General features: G+C 43.5%; 4 non-coding genes across 4 annotated transcripts; 1 reads left to right on the forward strand and 3 right to left on the reverse strand.

The window, feature by feature from the left end:
• Positions 1 to 10,355: 10,355 nt before the first annotated feature.
• Positions 10,356 to 10,449, reverse strand: trnai-uau (transfer RNA isoleucine (anticodon UAU)). The gene is made up of 2 exons: positions 10,412 to 10,449; positions 10,356 to 10,391 (listed from the first exon to the last, which is right to left on the reverse strand). It is a non-coding gene; the product is annotated as a tRNA-Ile (tRNA).
• A 4,475-nt stretch (positions 10,450 to 14,924) lies between these two features.
• Positions 14,925 to 14,996, reverse strand: trnat-cgu (transfer RNA threonine (anticodon CGU)). Its single transcript has one exon. It is a non-coding gene; the product is annotated as a tRNA-Thr (tRNA).
• Positions 14,997 to 16,788: 1,792 nt separating this feature from the next.
• Positions 16,789 to 16,861, reverse strand: trnak-uuu (transfer RNA lysine (anticodon UUU)). The gene has a single exon. It is a non-coding gene; the product is annotated as a tRNA-Lys (tRNA).
• A 1,548-nt stretch (positions 16,862 to 18,409) lies between these two features.
• Positions 18,410 to 18,481, forward strand: trnaa-cgc (transfer RNA alanine (anticodon CGC)). Its single transcript has one exon. It is a non-coding gene; the product is annotated as a tRNA-Ala (tRNA).
• Positions 18,482 to 18,977: the final 496 nt, after the last annotated feature.

The raw sequence follows: 18,977 nt of genomic DNA on the forward strand, positions 1-18,977 counted from the left end.
AAACATGCAGGCAGGTTTTTGAAAAGTATTAGGAGTTGACAGGGCGCCCATTTGGAATAGTCATCAGAAAATGTGAGAAAAGGAAAGTTACGTAAACTCTCACACACAGCATTAGAGATTGGAATCTGATTGTAAAAAAGCTACCTGTCTCCCCGTCGGTAATCAAACCCCAGTTTCCCGCATGACAGGCAGGGATACACACCATGACACTAACTAGGAGCGCTTGCTAGCTGTTAGGAGGCATTTACTCTTATGGCTACTACTGTTTTGGGTTTCGACTTTTATTTTCATTCCTTCCAGAGGAGCGCATGAAAACGAGTTTCCATCTGCGCCATCCTCACTCCTGCTCTGCTATTGTCACAGCTCCTCCTTGTGCACGACCAACATCCATGGAGTCGGTTCTTTCAGCTTTACTAATTAGGTTTTCAAAGGCTGGAAGTAGGGCACAAGACACACGAACACTAAAAGCATCCTTATCTGCTTTCAGCTGCGAAATGTCATTTGTGGACGCTGAAGAATTTGTTTCCAAGGCAGCAGTTTCAAGCAATTTTGCGCTTTAAAAGTAGAGCAGTGCGTTTCCATTTTTATGCAGGCACACGATGACATAAGGAGATTGTCGTAGTCGGCAGGACTTGAACCTGTGCGGGGAGACCCCGATGGACTTCAAGTCCATCGCCTTAACCACAAAAACACAGCAGAACTCTTCAAACCAATTGAAGTCCGATTGAACCGCTCCACCAACCTGTCATTCCGGGGATCCAGCGGGGTGGTCTGCGTCTTAGAGATCCCCAGGCGCTGGCACACTCTGGTGAAGACCTGGGATTCGAAGTTACGCCCCTGGTCACTGTGTAACTCCTCCGGCACCCCTAGCCTGGCAAACATCCCCTCCAGTAGTGCATCGGCCACGGTGGGGGCACTATGGTCCGGGAGGGCATATGCCCCCGGCCACTTTGTAAAATAGTCCACCGCCACCAGGACATAGCAGTTTCCGGCCTCAGTGCGCGGAAACTGGCCCAAAACGTCAACCCCCACCTGCTCCACAGGAGTCCCCACCTGGTGTTGTTTGAGGCGGGCTCCTTCTGGGCCACGCGCACCGCACACGTTCGGCAATACCGCTCCATGTCCCGGTGGCAAAGACCCCAATAAGAAGTTTTTTTTACAGCCGAAATGCCCCACGCCCGAATGGCCGTGCACCACTCGGAGCACAGCCCCGCGGAGCGACTGTGGCACCACCAGCTGCCACCATATCTCGCCACTGAAGGGTGCCCGCCAACCCCGGCGCAGCACCCCATCCTTTACCTCCAAGGCCTCCCACAGGTCGCAGAGGGCCTTGACGGACTTTGGGTGCGGGGCAAGCTCCTCTCGCAGAGGCCGCGCTCCTGCTGCCTTCCAGGGGAGCACCGGCCCCACATCCGGATCAGCTGCCTGTCGCTGCACCACGTCTGACAGACCCACCCCCAGTGGCCCCTCCAGGGCCGTGGCCACGGCGCTCGACTCCGCCACGGTGCGGACAGCCCCCTCACACTGCTCACGCTGGGCGCAGTAGCAGCAGTCTGCGGCCTCACAGGGGCGCCGCGAGAGAGCGTCAGCATTGAGATGGCGAGATCCCACACAGTGTACGACAGTGAAGTCGTATTCCTGCAGGACCTCCATCTATCACACCATCTGCCCCTCTGGCTCCTTAAAGTGGAGCAGTCAGGTGAGGGACACATGGTCGGTCCTCAACCGGAATCGGGTCCTGCGGAGGTCAAGGGAGCTGAACCAGGTCGACCCGTTGATGTAGTCCTTGGCATCGTCTATCCTCGTCAGGGGTAGGAATCCTTCCAGGTGACCTCGTTCAGCTTGCGGTAGTTTACGCAGAACCTCCACGAGCCTTCTTTTTTTTGGACCAGTACAGCTGGCGCCGAGGGCTCGCGGAGGGCTTAATCACTCCTGCTGCGGCCATCTCCAGGATCTTCCACGCAACCGCTGCCGCCTTGTCTGGCCCCCCGGCCGACTCGGGGGCAGGATCCGGCACGCTCGCTCCCCGCTCACAGGCCCGGTCTGCCGCCGCCGCCACTGACTCTTTTTCCCCCGGCTCCGGCAAGCCCGCGTCCCTCGGCCTTCGCCGGGCCTGCCCTCCACCAGGTGAAGTTGCTCCCCCTGCCACACCAACTCCTGCCGGCCCAAGTCCAAACTGGCCCCCACTCGCTGCAGAAGGTCCAGCCCCAGAATGCAGTCCTCCTGGATGGGTGCGAGGTAGCAGGGGTGGCGCACCATCGCTGCACCTAGACGAAAGGCAAGCTCCTGTTTCCCCCGCATTGCAGTGAGCTGTCCCATCACAGTCCTTAGCCGCAGTAGGGCCAGGCAGGGTTGTTCCTCGATTCGATTCGGCACTGGAGGTACAGGCTATAGCCGACTCGCCCCACAGTGGTATGAGGGGTGCCGGTCTTCACAGCGCTCTCCGGAGAGGGGGTTGAGGTGTTCAAGGGCGGCCGTCCCCGCGCTGAGCCGACCCGTTCCCGTTTCCCGACACTGATCGCGGAGTGCGAGGTTTGGGTGCCCAGCAGAACCGGGCTCGGTGTCGTCTCTTCCCGCTGCGGTCGCAAAACAGCGTGCGGGGCTGTTCCGCGGGGGTTGCTGCACGGGCTGGCTTCTCCTCCCCCTTGCTGGACTCCTCCGTCGGTGTGGGAATCGCTGGTCAGCTCCGGCAGGGAGGGTATCTTCTCTTTGGGGCATCCACTGGGCGGGAGTAGCAGGCAGTCGCCCCAATTCTACCGGCAGGACCACTACTGGATAGCCCTGGTAAGGGCTGTGGCCACCTGTCGCACCCAGGAGTTGCTCAGGCTCCCTATGTGCGCTGCCGATGGGTTCTGTCTCTTTTAGAGTCAGACAGCACTTGACAGAATCGGCTAATGTCTGCCAAGATTTGTCCATCCTGCCCGCTCTGACACCAATGTAGCATTTACAGGTTTTTCTCAGAACAAAGAACAAAGGACCAGTGGAGACGCATTTAACAAACCAAGAAATAGCTTTATTCTTTAACAACCACAAAACCAAACACAGCATATACATGCACATGAGGAGACTGACAGAACACGTACACATCTTTAGGGTGGTAATTACTTAACAACACGCTATACACTTATAAGACTACACAGGGCACTAGAACTACTAGGACATTATTTACACAGGTAGGGTCAGCCGCTGGTCACCGTGCTGACCCTCAGACTCTCCCCGGCTACAACTCCCAGCATGCCCAGCGGTACTATGCACGCCTAGGGGCGCTTCCTCCTCACCACCAGGCGAGGGCGTTACAATATATATATATTTTTTTTTCTCTGGTTCTCAGCAGTATCATTGGGCTGAACTCCAGTTAAATGCTTGTCTTAGAAAGATCAAAAGTGAGCAAGGGAAGATGGGTGGAGATTAATGGAAGTTATAAAGGCAATGGGTTGGCTCTGCTTAAGCTTCATTCAGACCTTATTAGGGCAAACTCTATGGGTCAATTGCATCGAACTGAAAGTAGCATACTAACAGGAGTTCAACCCGTGCTTAGAACGCAGATGCCGTCTAAACTTGTGCTCCACCTTAAGTCCAATTGCAACAAACTTTCCTGCTGTGCTTAGTCCGCAGTGCCGAACTTAACCTGTTCTCAATTGCAATGAACACAAAGTAACAACTGCAGCACTCCAGAGTAACTAAAGTAGCGGACTAATTTAAACTGTCTTCATTTGGCTTAGCACCGTACTCGGTGTAACGCAGGATTGCATTAGAAGGCTCCCAAATATAAGGGAAATAATCCGTTGCTTGGAAATGTATTGGAATATTAATTAAAATTGCTTTACACTCATACCATATTTATTAATAATGAAGTTTATTAATGTGTGTATTTACAGAAGTGTCATTTACTATTTATGTTTAATGTCAATCATTACTAGAAGCTGTGAGCTTTAAGATATGCTAGGAAGTGAAGAGAACAGAACAGAGCAAATGGTTATATAAATAGAGTGGGAGCTTTTAATCTGTTCTATAAAATTTGGGAGTCAACTGAATAGATTTGCTAAGTATTTTATTGTGATGGGTCTCTGTATTTGTGGTTATCAGTGGAAAGCAGGGATAATAAGGAAATGGGTGGCACCCAAGCACATGTTAAAGAAAAAAACTTGGCTTCTTAAAAGTGATTATGATAGCCACAGGACAGAAGAGACAGTGCACTGTGGTCCAATAATGACTGTGTTGAAACAGCCAGAGTGTGCTGCATGCCATGGAGATGGAAAAGGTAGCTCATCCCAGTCAATCGCAAGGTTGTGTAGGACTGCACATGACCTGATGATGATGGTGCTGGCTCTTGATGGACTGGTATACAAACCAAATGACAGCCAAGCAAAGCGTTAGTTGTTTTACAATTCCGAAAGATTGTTCAAAGTGGCTTCTTGCATTTTTATGACTCCTGTTATAGTGCTTCTCTTGTAATGTTGTAGGATTGTGCACAGGTGTCAGAAGATATAGTCATAAAGAATAACCATAGGCAAAACAACATGCCAGCTTGCTCTTCCCTACTTTGAAAGGAAGATATTGGAACTGATTAAAGAACTTAACTAGAAATGTAAGCTCCTACTGACACAGGAGAGAGAGTTCTGAAAAGTAAGCACAAGGCACACTGTGGATAAATAAATGTATTAATTTAAAAAAAGAAATACTGAGAAGGTCAGAGGAACAATAATTGTTGTATTTATTTGCTCAGGTAGTTTCATAAGTTTAACTTTCAGTAAAGTTCTGTTAAAAATAAAACTGGTCATTAGTTGGCGTCTTTTGTAATGATTTAGCAATAGTGACATGTCGGCTTGTTCGTCTGGAGTGTTAAACAAAATTAATACAGTAGCATCCTGTCTCAAGTGTACAGCTGCAGTTCTCGTTTGTTTCGTGACTAATTGCAATTGCATTAGTCTGTGTAAAAAAAGACTTCTGCAGCTCCAGTGGTGCGATCGAACTCATGCTGAGATTGAGTTCAAGCCTCACCTGGAGCAGTGAGGCCTATATTTTCAACTATTTAAACTAACTGACCAGTTTAGGTCCTGTTAAGTATTTGCTGGAGATCAGGTCTAAATTAACATGAAAGGAACAAGTAAAGGTTTGTTCCTTGTCAGACCTGAAGAAGGCTCCAAAGCTCAAACATTGTTTGCTTCTCTTTTCAGCATGGAATAAAATTTTACTTGTTCCTATGCAGTCCACACATGCTGACACAGCTCCCTACTTAAATTACCATCAGCAATGGACCTCCAGCAGACCTATACACAAATATATGAGAGAGGTCTACTGAAACGAGAGGAGCACGATGGAGTACCGAAGACTTGAAAAAGCACTCACTTTTCTGTGTTTTTGTTGTTACCCAGATTTGTTTTTAATGTTCTTTTTCTCTTTGTTTTGAAGTTGTTCTGTTTTTTTTTTCTTTTTTGTAGGTGTTAGACTACTACAGGGATTTACCTAGGTTCTATTAAGACTTCTTTTATCAAAACATATTTTATTAATAAAAGCGTGATTTCTTAATAATCAACTTTAATGTTATCTTTATTAGTAGCTGTATTACAGGTAATGCATGCACAGCCTTTATTATGCTATAGTGAATTTTCAGGTATCCCATGGAGGGAAGAGAACTGAAATTAAGGAAATACTTATTTAAAGGGGTCTTAAAGTCTTAAAAGTGTTCTGTCACATCTGGGTGTTAATTGAATAGATTTGTTGTATTATTTCATATGATTTGACTCTACACTTGTGTTTCTCAGGAGACAGCAGTAATATTGGGGATTTGCGGGTACAGATAATAAATTATACTATACAAGTGTAGAGGTTTGATGGGTTTACTGAGACAATTATTAATTGTAGCAGTAATCACGAGGTTGTTCGTTGTGGTTTTTAGAAAATCAATCGTCAGAACAACTAACAACGCACACACACGGGTTAAATACACGAGATACATTTATTCATATAAATTGTGCACCAAACATATACTAGTCTGCCTGGATACGAGCAGCAGACCTTACTGTGAGGGTTATCAATATACAAAGTATATAATCTCGAAGAGATGCAAACACAAAGAGATACACAACAGAGAATATATGTCAATATATATCGTTCGGTTACCAAATCGCTAATCAGTGTTATTACCCACTGTTACTCTAAACTCGGAAGTAAATACATTACTCATGAATTAAATTGATAACAACTTGTGTTGAGGTACAATTGAATTCTCGAGACGCAATGTAGAACATGGGGTTTACTTATCCACTGTGTATGGATTTGGAATTTCCCAGCACGAACACCAAACCAGCTGACAGGCTCTGTTGCCGCCTCAGTCCCAGCGGTTGTCCAATGGGCGTTGTCCCGGCGTCCTCTGGCTACTGGCCAACCAGTCGAGGTGCAGCTCGGAGTAGGACGGGCGGAGGAATCTGACTGCGGCGCGCAGGGCAGTCGTTGCTCCGAGGGGATCTACCAGCAGTCCGGCTGGCTGGTAGAAAGTCTCTATGCACTATGCACTCTATGCAGTGTGACGAAAGATTTAAATGGGGAATTGATTGTGCTTCTTGATGTTGTTCCTGTGGTTGCCTTGGTTACAATGGTGAACGTTCTTCCACGTTCTGCTAGAGTATCCACTGGGTGGGCTTTATCAATTGGCTCGGATAGGTCATCAGTGCTCCGTCTCCAGAAAAATAATCAGCACTGTCTTTTTTCTGTGCGCATGACCGTCTTTTAAAACATATAAAATCACGAGTTCATTGATTTCTCCAAATAACAACAATACATTTTAACCCTTCAATCCAATAGTTTTACTCCCAGTAAAAAGCAGCGCAATATATAGAGAGATGATATTCAAAGATTTCAACGTTCTTATTGGATTGCCTGTATGCAGATATCACTCAGAATTGCTAATATGATTTTAATTCAGTTTTTCTCTACTACTTTCAGAGTCTTTTATTGACCTTGCTGAAGCAGAGAAGTGACATAATCACAAATGCGACCAGTTGTGCAGCTGTTTCTGGTTAATAATGATTAATGCGAAATAAAAAACAGCTCCTTGCATTAAGAGCAAGAGCAACCAACGCTCTCGCTTATTGAGTTGGGTATTTTCCGAGCTACTCTTCCTTAGCTGTGTAGAGGTTTGATGGGTTTACTGAGACAATTATTCATTGTAGCAGTAATCACGAGGTGGTTCGTTGTGGCTTTTAGAAAATCAATCGTCAGAACAACTAACAACGCACACACACGGGTTCAATACACGAGATACAGTGATTAATATAAATTGTGCACCAAACATATACCAGTCTGCCTGGATACAAGCGGCAGACCTTACTGTGAGGGTTATCAATATACAAGGTATATAATCTCGAAGAGATGCAAACACAAAGAGATAGACAACAGAGAATATATGTCAATATATATCGTTTGGTTACCAAATCGCTAATCAGTGTTATTCCCCACTGTTACTCTAAACTCGGAAGTAAATGCAATACTCATGAATTAAATTGATAACAACTTGTGTTGAGGTACAATTGAATTCTCGAGACGCAATGTAGAACATGGGGTTTACTTATCCACTGTGTATGGATTTGAAATTTCCCGGCACGAACACCAAACCAGCTGACAGGCTCTGTTGCAGCCTCGGTTCCAGCGGTTGTCCAATGGGCGTTGTCCCGGCGTCCTCTGGCTACCGGCCAACCAGTCGAGGTGCAGCTCGGAGTTGGACGGGCGCGCAGGGCAGTTGTTGCTCCGAGGGGATCTACCAGCAGTCCGGCTGGTTAGTAGAAAGTATCTATGCACAGAGTGTGACCGCAAGTCCTCACAAGTCACTCTTTTGCCCAGGAAGAAGCTGGTTCGTTCCCGGTCCAGCGCTGCTTCTGAATAAGCTATTCAGGTTGTCGACGAGGGTCCAACTGTGGGCTGCCGTTGATCAAGCGGAGCGTTCACGTTGGTAGAATTCTGAGTACGTACAGGATCCTCGGCCCCGCGCTTAGAACAAAGTCCAAGTCCCTTTGCAGACAACAGCCTTTGTCACGTGATTGTCTCTGAGGATGCGCGAAAATGGCCAAGGAGAGCCCTGATCTGAGCTTGCGCTCCCTTTTTGACCAAGACACAGATGTGTTCTGATTGGTTGAGAGTTTGGCGGGCATTGGAGACCCACATGGTGTTACCACACCCTGCCAGTCTCTAATTGGTTGATCAAGGTGAGATACGAGTCACATACTCCTGACACTTAGGAATGCAGTCCAGATGTCCATTTGGCACTCCCTAGACAGATAGGCGCCAATGGATGACCATTGATCATGATAGCCAGGCTTATCTAAGTGCATCCCCGTTTGGGAGCTGTCCCTTATCAAACGAAAACATCTTAAATCAGCCTGCATGAATACTTTCTCTGTGGCTGAACCACAGAGATGGAGAGTGAGATGGGGCCTCATTAAGGAAAGCACAGCAACGCTTAATTCTGTCTTATTACCAAGCATTGCTGCTACAACTGCTTAAATTCAAACTAAACAGGACTATGGGAATGAGATTTGATTTCGAACTGGGTTTTAAATAAATAGGACCGCTGCACTACATTGTGCTTTATGTAAGACAAAAGGTGGGCTTCCTGTGTTTTCGATAACTCAGTTGTAAGAGCGGAGGAATATAGTGGAAACAGCTGGGAACTCTTTGTTCTCTGGTTTGAATTTGGCTGGAAGAAAGGTGTTTTTTATGTTCTTTAATCAAAAAGTGAAAATTTGTCGTTCACTTAGTTGTCTTATTTTCTAGGCTTGTAGACTCCTCACTCTTCCTAAAAGAAAGTGCTGCAGATAAAGATACAGTAGTTGTCGGAAGTTTGTTCAGTGGTAGAGCACATACAGGCTGTATGTGGTTGTTTTCAATCGCCGGCGTCTCCACTCTGGATTTCTTCCTAAGCGCGATATCTTTCCTTACTTGTGTGTGAATTTCAGCGCGACACATAAACCCTTTGTCTGTTTTATAAAGATTATATTTTAAATCAGTTAAAACAAAAAAGTACCTATTACATACACGTAGAAAACACATGTATCTAATTTGAAAATTTGGGCAATGTATTACTAGTAGTGGAGCTGAGCTCACAGAAGAGCAGTTGATATTGTTAAACCACGTATTATTTTTAAATGACGCTACTAAGCACTGGCACGGTGTTAGTGCAGTCCTACCCAAGCTTTCTATCGACTGGATGAGTCTCCTGTTCCATCTCCAATTCTTTCCGCACATTTCGCCTGTTTCACCACCATTATGATTAGACTATAGCCACTAATACGAGAATACTGTTCTGAAAGACTGTCTTAAATAATAATGTTGAAAAGGGTAATGATAAGAGTTTTTTTTCATTAAGGTAACCATACATTTGCCTGTATAGTACAACTTATTATCTGTATCCGCAAATCCCCAATATTAATGCTGTCTCCTGAGAAACACAAGTGTAGAGTCAAATAATATTACAACAAATCTATTCAATTAACACCCCTATGTGACAGAACACATTTAAGACTTACACCCCTTTTAAATATGTATTTCCTTCATTTCAGTTCTCTCCCCGGGATATCTGAAAATTCATTATAGTATAATAAAGTCTGTGCATGCATTACCTGTAATACAGCTACTAATAAAGATAACATTAAAGTTGATTATTAAGATATTACACTTTTATTAATAAAATAAGTATTGATAAAATTCCTTGTGAATAATTGTAGTGTCTGGAAAGCAATTGTTCATTACTTAATGACGATATTATTTCCACTACATTCAGGACAGTTCCAATGTAATCTATTGTTCCACTTCGTCTGCTTAGTCTCCTACTTTAGTAACATCTAATGGGGAGCAGCTGTTATTTTAGGTTTGTTGCAATTGAGAACAGGTTTGCTACAGAGCTGCTGACAAATTTCAGCAGCCAGTTTGTTGCAACTGACCCGTTGTAGCTACCAATCAGAAAAAAAACCAAACGCAACAACTTCAAAAGAAAAAGAACATTAAAAACAAATCTGGGGAACAACATAAACACAGAATCTAATGCGAGAGCTTTATCAAGTCTTCAGTGCTCCTCTTGTCTCAGTAGACCTCTCTCATATATTTATGTACAGGTCAACTGGAGGTACACAGCTGATAGAAATTTAAGTAGGGAGCTGCATCACAGCATGCGTGGGCTGCAAATGGAAAAGTATAGGTTTATTCCATGCTGAAAATAGAAGTAAACACAACGTTTCAGCTGTGGAGCCTTCTTCGATTGTGACTCGAAATAAATCTTTACTTGTTCGTTTGATGTTAATTTATCTCCATCAAATACCTAACACTATCTAAACTCGAAAGTTGCTCTCAGTAGCTAAAGACACTGCTCCAGGTGAGGCTTGAACTCACAACCTCGGCATGACTCCGCTGTGCACTGCTGTATAAGTACCGCACGCTGACCGATTGCGCCACTGGAGCTGTGCAAGTCGTGCTCCTCATACAGACTGACGCTGCAGAAACACAGGGTGAAAACGGTTTCGGTTGTGGATCCATCTATACATGGGGAACACTAAAATAGCAAGGAAAATACAAGAAAAGAAACTGAAAGAATTGTGCTAACAGCAAAGGGGAACTGAGGGAGGTGGTCAGACAAGTAAATCAGCCTGGCAGATTATTTGTATCGACATTTTTTGAGTCAATCAGCAAACAGATTTCTCTTCATGTGCCTTAAACTGTGCAGTTTGTATCTTCGCTGTAGATAGGTTTCTTCAGAAGTCCAGTAAACTGACAATAATGGAGAACTAGCTGACGCACCCCGTCGTGAAGACCCTCTGTAAGGTGATTACACGTTTCAATTTCAAGTCGCCTCCTTTACACTCAATTGCAGCCCCGAAACTGAGAGAAAGCATGAGAAATGGCTTCAGTTTCAATGTGAAAGTGCAGTACAGGCTCGATGGCTTCACATCTCCCATCAATCACATAAAATTGCAGTAAAGCGATCTAAATATGACTCTTAAGTACTTGGAAAGATGATTATTTTGAGCGTGCCTCCAAGGGTCTGCTACGAGGTTGAAGTTACAGTAGCTTCTTATTCACCAGCTTCTTATGCGTGTTTTTCGTTCCACCTTAAATGGTGCTGCTGTGATGTTATGTCGCCTTTCGCCTGTAGATGGCTCTCTTCAATCAGTACTAATCCGGCTGGAATACTGTAGACATCTTCACTGAACGGGAATATCCAAATAAATAGCGACTGTCCAATTTATATTTTTGTATGGAATATATTTCAGAAAATCGCAAACCAATTTTAAAAACTCACCACAACAGGGACTTACACTGGGAAAAGGTGATTGCACTTTCTGCTTATTGCTACGGCCTTCCCCCCGATTATGAAAATGTCTCACAGTTCTGACGTGTGAAAGACAATGTAACAGACTATCAAAATCCTGAAGTACAAGAAATTTTAATGCACCAGTTTTTTAAATATGACCCTCTGATCCTGGCATGTCAGTATACATTTCGAAAAAGTATGGCACCAATCGCACGAATTGCAATGGCACAAATTGTTGAGAATATCACTGACCTTGCCGATATTTGCAGGGGATACGAATGTTTTGCACATGTTGAACTACAACACGTAAAAATTGAGCTTCTTAGTCAATATCATCGGGAATGTCCAATAATGACGAACATCAGTAGCTTCAAGGAAACTTTGACTCGCACATGGAGTTTTATCTTCAAATGGAGGGTGGGAGAATTTATTTGTACTCTCGTTGCTCATTAGCTAAACTATTTTAAAAATATGACACAGATTTGTTCGAGAAACTTGTAACCGCCTTAAAGAGAGTCTTCTTGAAGATGTGCACCAGCTAGCTCTCCACTGTCAATTGACAGGACTTTAGGAGAAACTGTTCTCATACAACCAACATACAAATTACACATCTTAAGGAACATGAAGAGAAATCCGTGTACTAAATAACATAAAATTGTCACTGCAAATTATCACCAAGCTGTTTCATGTGTCTGACCACCTCTTTCCTACTTTGCAGCGAGCACAAATCTTTATGTTTCTTCATCGCAATTTTACTGTCTCTTTCTCCCATGTGGAGATAGATCCACAGCTGAAACTTTAGGTCAGTTCCTGTTACTCTGTCCGATTGAAAGAGCTGTATTAAAGGCACTCCCATCTCTGCAGGAAAGTTATTGCTGCTCTCAACACAATATACTGCAGCCAAATATAGCGATACTGTCACTGCCTGTGGGCCACGTGTTCCTGCTGGCAGTCTATTATGTCATGTTCATCCACACCCAGAAACATTACTTCATCGCTATTTTACTGTCCCCCATGTGGAGATGGATCCACAGCCGAAACTTTAGGTCAGTTCCTGTTACTCTGTCCGATTGAAAGAGCTGTATTAAAGGCACTCCCATCTCTGCAGGAAAGTTAATGCTGCTCTCAACACAATATACTGCAGCCAAATATAGCGAAACTGTCACTGCCTGTGGGCCACGTGTTCCTGCTGGCAGTCTATTATGTCATGTTCATCCACACCCAGAAACATTACTTCATCGCTATTTTACTGTCCCCCATGTGGAGATGGATCCACAGCCGAAACTTTAGGTCAGTTCCTGTTACTCTGTCCGATTGAAAGAGCTGTATTAAAGGCACTCCCATCTCTGCAGGAAAGTTAATGCTGCTCTCAACACAATATACTGCAGCCAAATATAGCGAAACTGTCACTGCCTGTGGGCCACGTGTTCCTGCTGTCAGTCTATAATGTCATGTTCATCTACACCCAGAAACATTATTCCTGTAGCACAAGAGTTATATAGGCGCAGTCCATAGAGCAAGAATCTCTTAATCTCAGAACTGTGGGTTCAGCCCCCACATTGGGTCCCTCTGTGTCAATTTCATCCCCCCAATCCTCCTAGCATGACCTGATGGCATAACAGTGATACCCAGTACCCAGCGTAATTCAGCTTTCTTTCCACTTGATTCAGATTTTGATCTGAAATCATCAGCCGAACAAGAGTTTGTCTAAATCGAGGGAGATCTGCTCACAAGCAAGTATTAAACACTTCAGCATTTTCTGTTCGAATACCACACTTTGTCAAAACACTGCCGTTTCTTAAGCTAATAAGTAAGGGTTTTTGAGCACGCATTGTATTGTTAATGCTTATATTAAAAAAGCATAAATTCACATAGTGGAATTTGGACTGAACAAAGTAGTCCAGCCCTTTTACAACATTACATACCCACTGATTAAAGCTTTAAACTACAGTAGCAGGAGTAACAATAATGGCAACAACATGTTTGGAGCTCGGCATTTTATTTATTCTGCGGAAACGTATCGGAATGAACTGCCCGAGATAAAAGAGTAATTGCGGCTTCAGATCGTTTTTACAGAGCATTGCGTTGTTCTGTTCATGCTGACTACACGCATTACATTTGTCATTTACTGCAAGCGTTGCTTTTCCAGGTTTTTCTGAAATTCCTCGCATTTTAGCCAGCACTAAAATATTTCATTCCCGTCGCTGAATACATCGTGGAAACGGTATTTGGAACGGAATGCTGTCACTCATGAAACCTCTTTGTTATTCGGCTCTGAAGTTTGAAAATGAAAATAAAACGGGGGTCACTTCATAGGCTTGAAAGAAGTCCAAGCAGCATAAAAACCCGCGAATTCTCACAAAGGCTGCACCTTTCTTCTGCTGCTGTTATAAATCAGCCTTAAACATTTGAATACATACCTTACTGCTGCTAATCACATTCACGTGTTTACGAAGCTTTTTTCTGTCCGTTATGTTTTTGCTAAGCAGTTTCTCCGTTTTCCTCGTACTGTGATTGTCAGCGAGCACAACAAGACTGAAACAGTGTAAAGGCAGGTAAAAAAGACAGGGTAAAACGCCTGATTGTCGGGAGTGGGATTTGAACCCGTGCCTCTATTTAGAGAGCGAAACACAAAGCTTAAAAGACACAAATCTGTAAATTTGCTGTTTTAAACCGCTCAACTATCCTGAAGAAATGGGTGCGGATTGTATCAGTCACATCCGACTTTCCGTAAATTTAGGACGATTGATACAACTGGACGAACAATTTGTGGCGTTTAGCATGACATGGAAAACGGTACCGGAGCATTCGGGTCCGGACTACCAGACTCAGAAACAGTTTTTACCCCCGTACTATCAAACTATTAAACTCCCAGCCTCTCTCACTCTCACCTCACCTCTCACCTATGATCTGAACCTCACAGTGCCTTCTTTCTCACCAAAAACCCAAACACACATTGAAAATCTACCTCTACCATACATGTCAAAAGCTCACTCCCCATCATTTCTATCCCTTTATTTCATTCTTTTGATGCATGTTTTTGCACATAACCTGTTACCTTTTTGTTGTTTTGCACACTGCCTGTTGTTGTTTTTTGCATATCGGCTGTTGTCTCTGTCTTTCTTTTGTTATACAATTGTATTGTTGTTGTGTTTTTTTCTTTGTACTACTTATGTCCGAGAGCTAGCTAAATAGCATTTCGTTATACCATATACCTGTGTATGAGTATAATGACAATAAACTTGAACTTGAACTTGACATAGTCTTGCAGGCAGTATATTATTTTATCGTTTACTCGTATGAAAAAGCACGGTCTTCTCGTTCCTAAGTCAGATTTTTAGTGCTTTCGAACGTTACTTCCAACCTGGACTGACAGCTCACCAGATCTGTTTGTGATCAGACCATGGAGTGGGGGGCTGTACCAAGCGCACGTTCCTTCCCAATGCTGAGACGATCATTCGGAAGATGGGTGTGAAGAGAGACAAGCTTTGTTGACTAAAAAACAAGGCAGGATATGCAAGAATACTAATCACTGGCGACAGTTATGTTTTCTTACTATTGAGATCCCTACATTGCGAGTTTTTTTAAGACTTTGAAACTAAAGGAAAGCGGTGACAAATGAAACAGGCACGGGTGGGGTTTGGACCCACGCTCTTTGGTTTACGAGACCGACGCCTTACCACTTGGCCACCGCGCCTTCGAATAAGCATGGGAATAAGGTTGTTCAAATTATTTTTTTCTGAATCTGGTTTACATCGCCAAATGTAAACCGGAGGCAGCAACAACAATAAAAGGGATACTTGTCCTTAAACTCGGACGGGATGTTCTGCAGACATGTGCATAATGTCCTGTTTTCTTGCAGTGTAGACATTTTGCTGTTCACGCTCCGCATTCATCTGCTTTGTGCGTTGTTAGTCCGCACCTGTAACATGTAATGTCAGCCGTCCCCTGTTCTTCTATTTCTCTAGCATGACTGTGTCCTGCTGCTCGGCTTTTGTTTGTAAAGTTTGAGCGAGCGCCCCGTTCAGTGTCACTTTGTCACTGTGGTCAGAAAGCATTCTTGATTCTGCTTGAGCTGCTTCATGAATTCTAGCGACTGTAAGAGCTCTTTTTAAAGTCAGCCCTTCCTCCTGCAGCAATTTATAGTCTCTTATGTGCACATTTTTCCACAAGTTGATCTCTTAACATGTCAGTTTCCAATACTCCAAAGTCACAAGATTTAGCCAGTTCTCTTAGTGCAGTCACAAAAGCATCAACAGATTCGTCCTGAGACTAAGTTCTCTGCCTAAATTTATGCCGTTCCAAAACCACATTTCTCCGCGGTGTAAAGGAAGCGTCTAAGGCAGCTACAGACTTTTTCTCCAGGGAGTTTGGCAAAAATCCGCTGCACGGAAGCCCCGATACAGTGCAGTAATGTAGCACGTCTCACCGCATCCTCAGCTTCTGTAGATCCACCGGCTATTTAAAAAAAATCTGTACGACTCCATCCATATCTTGTATTCCGTATACAAATCCGGAGCTCCGAGGTTCAGTAGAAGCGGTGGAAAAAGCCGGGCATAAGCAAAGCTTCTCGGCGCGGCGGCCATATTTTCCATGGCGCAAGCTAAACGAAAAGTCCGAAAATTCAGAAGTTCGTTTCTACCAGCAAGAGAACTAAAATCTGCAGTGTTCTGCTCGCTTTGAGTCCGTCAAGCACTCATCTCTCGTCGCCATAAATGTTGTGTATCTAAATGTAGAGACGTTTTTATATTATTTTAACTATTTTATTAACTACACAGATCACGCCCTTACACCTTAAATTCCTGCCTTCTACTCTCTCGATCTGTTGTCTCGCGATGTCTACTCACTATACTACATTAAGCATGACTTCTTGTTGTTTAGAGCAGCGCTCAATAAAAATGATCAGAACCCGAAAGCGCTTCTTATGCGGATCAGTATATTCCGATACCACTGGTTCTGCAGAAGAAATAAGAAAAGCCGAACTCAAAGCACTGTGTTGCCATTACGGGTACTCTGTCTGCAGCTGCTTTAAGATCTACTCACACCGTGTTGCCATTAAGGCTACCTAGTTAAAAAAAACTTATCGTCACCTTTTTGAACGTGATTATTAGACACCCGTTAAATCTCAACCGAGGTTTCTTGAGAGATCGTTCAGCGAGCGAATAATAAAAAACTACTTCGCTTCCATCCTCTGCTGTCACTGTAAACTTGGACATGATGTTCTGCAGATGTGCAGTGTGCTTTTCCTCTTGTCGTATTCAAGAGTACTCACTGTGTGAGCTGTACTCTACTGTGATTTAATTTAGATGATTACGTGGAGTAGAGTGACAAGATCTACTTGAACATTTTCGGTTTGTGAAATGAAACACTAAATACACTACTGTAAAAACAAGTAATGGACATATAAAATAACCACAGTACAGCTAGAAGAGTGAAAGATAAAAGACTATTTAGAATGACATTCACAATAGGATTAAAAACGGCACAGCCGCCCGAACAGGGACTTGAACCCTGGGCCCTCAGATTAAAAGTCTGATGCTCTACTGACTGAGCTATCCGGGCTCTGAAAGAAGATCGACACTGTCGGGATCCTCGCAAGTCACGTGTCTCTTGCGCCGAAGAGCAGTCATACCTGACCCGTCTGGAATGACCACTGACAGACTTTATCCAGAAGCGACGGCACCACTCCCAGTAGAATGAGAGAGAAATACAGCATGACATGGGTAGTTAAGGGGCTCCCACAATCCATCTTTCCTCACATTACTGATTTTTTTCAATAGCATTTTGACCTTTTTTCACATTCAGATTTTTTTTCACATTTAATAAAATATTTTAATCAACAACATTAAAAAGAAAACAAATGGAACATTTTTTGGAACAATAATTAAAAAAAAACTTTCAATGCCTTGGTTGTATGCTTTTATAAAGGGAGTTGCAACAGTGCTGAAATGTAAAGAGCATTTCTGTAGAGAAAACAGCATTTTTTCTGCCTTGATGCTAAGCTTAGGGATAATGTCTTTTAGAAATTCTATTTTATAACACCTTGCACAGCCTCCCGGCAGACTAACACATATTTTTTTTTAGAAATTGGCTCACACACCGGAAGACACTAACGTTTATTTACGTTAGAGTATGTAAAACTCAGGCTTTAACAGATGTTCATGATGTTTCACACGGGGTGTTACCTGTTGTAGTGTTTCAAAAGATGTGTTAGCGGACCACAAATTATCTTGAAAAGATTTGGGTTGGTACTGGCTGGGATTCAAACCCGACTTAATTATTTGGAAGGCGCCTGTACCACCAACGCACTTCCGAGAAGCACCTGCAAATTATCACAATCCTCTCTCTCACCTACAAAGTTATGGAGACACAGACGTCCAATGAAAACTAATTTTATTCACTCAAGTCTCCACTCTTTTGTTGTGATGTCATTTTAATTTATATTAGCTTTGATAAGGTGTCGTTTTTGCCTCTTAAAGTTAAAGTCTGCTCCTTTCTTCCTGGTATAGAAATAACATGTTCCATCTTTGTTTAAAAACACCACTAAAAGTAAATTATTCAGCTCTAACGCCTGTGTGCATTGACAAGACATCTCAAAAGGACTTATCAAATAAGAACACGATCCTTCCTGTTACCATTCCTTTGGTTGGGGCGTTGTTTCACCCTTTTATTTTCTTCTACAATATTTGCAGACAGGGTTTTATCACTCGTGTTGTACAGAATAAGTGTGCATCGGTCCATGAAAATCATCAGTAGTGCTGTTTTTCTATGCATAGTTTAATCAAGAGCACTTAAAATATGCAAAAAGCTTTCAAATAAAACAGAATTGAAAGACAGTCGAGTAAGGAGGTAGAAAAAAAGCACTTCCCCGTCTGGGAATTAACCACAGTCGCACGTGTGACTGGATACAAAAATAATAGATTAATTTGTGCCCAGTCTCTTGAAGCTTCAATGCGATTATTTTTCCTTCCTTATTTCTTCATTCCCATGAATTTATTCTGTAGTAGAGGAAACGTGAAAGTGGGAAACTGCAGGCATTCTTCGTGAGTGGTGGATTGTGATCAGTGAGCATCTGCACATCTCTAAGTCTGTTCCTTTACGTTTTTCATCGGGGATGTAGCTCAGTGGTAGAGCGCATGCTTCGCATGTATGAGGTCCCTGGTTCAATCCCTGGCATCTCCAGGTGCTTTATGTTACAGTACTCACATCACAGTCTTCTGTTGAGTGAGAACTCTTTGCTCGTGTTCAGAGAGAGCCAGGTTTACACAATTAAATACAGGCACACTCGACGTGCTCCAGAGTTGCGCTGCTGTTTTAAATGTACCTCATTTAGTTCTGTTAAATCCTAAATTATTTGAACTAATAATTTAGTTCAAATTCAGGAAATCCAGAGATTGCTTCACACTTGTCGTGGCTGTTGCAGAAAACACCTGTTGAATCTCACCCGGGATTTCTTGAGAGATCATTCAGCGAGCGAATCCTCCTCCTGATCTGCGCACTAAACTGAAAGCTTCACGAACTCCTCACTGCGTGTCCTGTACTGTTACAAATGCTCTCGTGTAGATGTGACGCACAGCCATAAACACACTTTGAACTTTTTCCGTTTGTTAAGGAAAATGCAAAAGAGCATGACAAGTATTCATCGTATAAAATATCCATGGCACAACTCGAGAAAGTA

The sequence above is a fragment of the Lepisosteus platostomus genome, chromosome 5 (assembly GCF_059453375.1).
Source record: "Lepisosteus platostomus isolate fLepPlt1 chromosome 5, fLepPlt1.hap1, whole genome shotgun sequence".
Classification (NCBI taxonomy): Eukaryota; Metazoa; Chordata; class Actinopteri; order Semionotiformes; family Lepisosteidae; genus Lepisosteus; species Lepisosteus platostomus.